This window comes from Tachyglossus aculeatus, chromosome 4 (assembly GCF_015852505.1).
Source record: "Tachyglossus aculeatus isolate mTacAcu1 chromosome 4, mTacAcu1.pri, whole genome shotgun sequence".
NCBI lineage: Eukaryota > Metazoa > Chordata > Mammalia > Monotremata > Tachyglossidae > Tachyglossus > Tachyglossus aculeatus.
In genome coordinates this window covers 22746858-22751420 of record NC_052069.1, presented here as the reverse complement: position 1 = coordinate 22751420, position 4563 = coordinate 22746858, and the positions used below count along the sequence as shown (strand labels likewise).

Here is a 4563-nt window from a genome sequence, read left to right as displayed (position 1 = left end):
TGAGCATCAATAGTATGTCCTGTAAGCTCGGGAGGAATACCTCATGCCATTATGGCCAGGGAAATGGAGAAAGTGAATAAGAACTATCATTGTGTAGGCTTCTGAAGAAGCCAGTTTGCCTCAAGTGTCATTATTATTATTATTATTGTTATTATTATTGTATCGGTTAAGCACTTACTGTGTCGTGCACTGTTCTAAGTGCTGGGGCAGGTACAAGTTAATCAGTTCAGACACAGTCCCTGTCCCACATGGAGCTCACAGTCTATCCTGTTTTGTGTGTGACAGACAATCTCCAGCACTCACTGTATTCCCAGAAACCAAACAGAAGACTGGCAGAGCTCCCCGCACCCTGAGGTAGCCAAGGTGTCTGTTGGATGGATTTTTGTCCTCCGCTTCGCTCCTCCCCTGGCACAATGGAGGAAGAGAGAAAGAAATAGAATCTCCCCCAAAACCCAACATTGGACACACAGTGAACTGCATATACAGGTCAAGAGAACTGCTGACAGATCCCCGATTAGTTTGGAAAAGACACTTAAAGGACAGGAATTGATTTTTTTTTTTTCGCTGTGCATTGTGTATCATGATATTTGCTCACATAATTGCTTCACTTTGGGGCATTTAGAACGATGATGAGTATAATAATAATTTTGGTACTTGTTAAGCACTTACTACGTGTCAGGCACTGTGGTAAATGCATGTCAGACAACAGTGCCTGTCTAAATAGTCTGTAAGTTCATTATGGGCGGGGAACGTGTCTGCTAATTCTGTTGTATTGTAGTCTCCCAAGCGCTTTTCGGCATTATTATCGTTGTTACACTACCACAGAATTGGTACACACGATCCCTGCTTACAAGGAGTTTGCAGTCTTCAGGGGAAAGTAAGACATTAAAATAATTACAGCTAAGGGAAATAGAAAAGTATGAGAACATTTATATAAGTACGTGGGGTTGGGGTGAGTAACAATGTTACTCCTTATCATTACTTCTGTTATTACTGTTTCTCAATAACAATTCATGTGAAGGATTTCCTCACAATCAACAGAATTTTTGGAGTACTTACAGTGGGAGAGCACTGGAGTACGTGGTGGGAATACATGGTGGAAGGGAAATGTATGGTACATATCCGTGAGAAGCTTTGATCCTAACGGAAGAAGACAAGTGGATCCAATGTCACCCACACACTGAAAACAGAGGACTAAGAGAATATGCATAAATGATAAAAACACAAATAAAAAGTCAACGAATAACTAATGACTATTGGTAAGGGATTAGAACCATGAGGTAGCTCCCTCTGAGAGCAGGAACTGTTCCATTGTAAACACTGAGGTGAAAGTGTCCTTGTAAAATTCCTTATCTGTGGCTCTTTAAAGTCTGGGTGATGTGAATGGAAAAAGGGACATGCAGTGCGAGTTATCAGGTAGAAATGAGTACTATATAAGAAGCAGATGCTTTATATCTGTGCTTGGACATGCACTTATCCAGATATTTGAGACCTAGTCTGAATAAATCAAATATTTCACATTACCAAAATGAATCTCTAGGAGCCTCAAGATAATTATTTACAGGGCTCGCAGCTACCAGTTCTGAGGTATTATAATAATAATTGTGGTATTTGCGAAGCACTGACTATGTGCCAACATTGTACTAAGCACTACAAGATTCTCGGGTCCCATGTGGGACTCACAGTTTAAGTAGGAGGGAGAACAAGTATTGAATCTCCATTTTGCAGATGAGGGAACTGAGGCACAGAAAAGTTAACTGACTTGCCCAGGGTCACACTGCAGGTAACTGGAGGAGCCGGGATTAAAGCACAGTTCCTCTTATTCCTAGGCCCTTGGTCTTTCCAGTAGGTCATGCTGTTCTCTTGCTTTTTTCCCCATCGCTTAGTGCAGTGCTCTGCACACAGAAAAAAACACTCAATAAATAGCATTGATTGATTGATTGGGTGGTCATAGCACAGTATTGACTTCATAAACCACAATTTTTGGTAACATTTCCCCTTCTAGCCTGTGAGCCCGTTGTTGGGTAGGGACCGTCTCTATCTGTTGCTGAATTGTACTTTCGAAGCTCTTAGTACAGTGCTCTGCACACAATAAGTGCTCAATAAATATGATTGAATGAATGAATGAATTAATTAATTAATTTTCCTTTTTGACTGACTCCACAACTCTTGGTGCTTCATTTATCATGAAGAAAGAATCCACCTCTCATAGTGCACAATCAATGTATTATTCATTTTGAAAGGATTTAATAGGATGACAAAGTCAGGTTTTAAATTTCAGAATGTGTTGAATCTTTCTCATATCTCTCAATACAGATTACCAAAATACAGAAAGAAAATGAAATTGTCCCAGATTAGCTTTGTAACTCTCCTAGTTTAAAACAGAGTTTAATACGAGAAGTGTGACTAAGACCGCCTTTTTCTGACCCCTTCTCTCCTCGATCCCCACTTTCTATCCTCTCCCCAAAGCACTGCACGGCATTATTGTTGAGGGTTCTGATACACATCGAGGTCTGAGAAGCAGGTGATAGAGAAGCAGTGTGGCCTAGTGGAAAGAGCACGGGCCTGGGCGTCAGAAGACCTGGGTTCTAATCTCGACTCTTCCATGGGCCTGCTATGTGACTTTGGGCAAGTCACTTCACTTCTCTGTGCCTCAGTTACCTCCTCTGTAAAATGGAGATGGAGACTGTGAGCCCCATGTGGGACATGGACTGTATCCATAGACTGTATAGTCTCCACATACAGCCCCTTACATCCAATCCGTCACCAAAACCTGTCAGCCTCACCTCCATAACATCGCCAAAATCTGCCCTTTCCTTTCCATCCAAACTGCTACCTTGCTGGTTCAATCTCTCATCCAATCCCGACTGGATTACTGCATCAGCCTCCTCTCTGATCTCCCATCCTCCTGTCTCTCCCCACTTCAGTCTATACTTCATGCTGCTGCCCGGATCATCTTTGTGCAGAAACGCTGTGGGCATGTTACTCCCCTCCTCAAAAATCTCCAGTGGCTGCCTGTCAACCTACGAATCAAGCAAAAACTCCTCACTCTCGGCTTCAAGGCTGTCCATCACCTCGCCCCCTCCTACCTCACGTCCCTTCTCTCCTTCTCCAGCCCAGCCCGCACCCTCCGCTCCTCTGCCGCTAACCTTCTCACTGTACCTTGTTCTCACCTGTCCCGCTGTCGCCCTCCGGCCCACGTCCTCCCCCTGGCCTGGAATGCCCTCCCTCCCCACATCCACCAAGCTTGCTCTCTTCCTCCCTTCAAAGCCCTACTGAGAGCTCACCTCCTCCAAGAGACCTTCCCTGACTGAGCCCCCTTTTTCCTCTCCTCCTTCCCAACCCCCCGCCCTGCCTCCTTCCTCATTCCCCTCCCCACAGCACATGTATATGTTTGTACAGATTTATTACTCTATTTATTTTACTTGTACATATTTACTATTCTATTTATTTTGTTAATGATGTGTATCTAGCTCTATTTCTATTTATTCTGATGACTTGATACCTGTCCACATGTTTTGTTTTGTTGTCTGTCTCCCCCTTCTAGACTGTGGGCCCGTTGTTGGGTAGGGACCGTCTCTATATGTTGCCAACTTGTACTACCCAAGCACTTAGTACAGTGCTCTGCACACAGTAAGCGCTCAATAAATATGACTGAATGAATGAATATTGTCCCTTCTAAATGAATATTGTCCCCTCTAGACTATAAGCCTGTTGTGGGCAGGGATTGTCTCTATTACTGAATTGTACTTTCCAAGTGCTTAGTACAGTGCTCTGCACACAGTAAGCATTCAATAAATACGATTGAATGAATGAATGTAGTAAGTGCTTAATAGGTACCATTAAAACTAAAGGATTAGAGGAGATAGTCATTGTAAAAAGATATGAGAGACAGTCAAAACATGGAGCCTCTGCTGATTTGTGAAATGGGTAATAATAATAATAATAATGGCATTTGTTAAGCGCTTACTATGTGCAAAGCACTGTTCTAAGCGCTGGGGGGGGATACAAGGTGATCAGGTTGTCCCCCGGGGGGGCTCACAGTTTTAATCCGCATTTTACAGATGAGGTAACTGAGGCTCAGAGAAGTGAAGTGACTTGCCCAAGGTCACACAGCAGACACGTGGTGGAGCTGGGATTAGAACCCATGACCTCTGACAATCCCCTATTGCTTTATAGTAATATTATCTTAGCCTAAAATGGATCCCCTCTCAGGGTCGCACCTGGAGAGTTTCCTGTACTCTACCAGTCTCGGCTTCGGGAGGGAGAGTCAAGCAGAGGCCTACCCATTCCATTCCTAGCTTGGGCAGTGGTTAGCGAGTGGAAGGCAATCTGCTTCAAATCAAAACTCACTCATGCTGGGCAGCAGCGACATGGGAGAGGGTCGAGGGAGGAGACGAGTTTACTGTGCGGAAGGCGGCAATGATAAACCATTTCTGTATTTTTACCAAGGAAACTCTATTGGTCCACTACCAGAACGATTGCAGATAGTACAGTGCTCTGCACACAATAAGTGCTCAATAAATACGATTGAATGAATGATTGCAGAAGAAGAGCAAGCCG

At 43.8% G+C, this 4563-nt stretch overlaps 1 non-coding gene across 1 annotated transcript; it reads left to right on the top strand.

The window, feature by feature from the left end:
* The first annotated feature begins 4205 nt into the window (after positions 1-4205).
* Positions 4206-4343, top strand: LOC119927627. Its single transcript, XR_005450613.1, has one exon. It is a non-coding gene; the product is annotated as a small nucleolar RNA SNORA7 (small nucleolar RNA).
* The last annotated feature ends 220 nt before the right edge of the window (positions 4344-4563 follow it).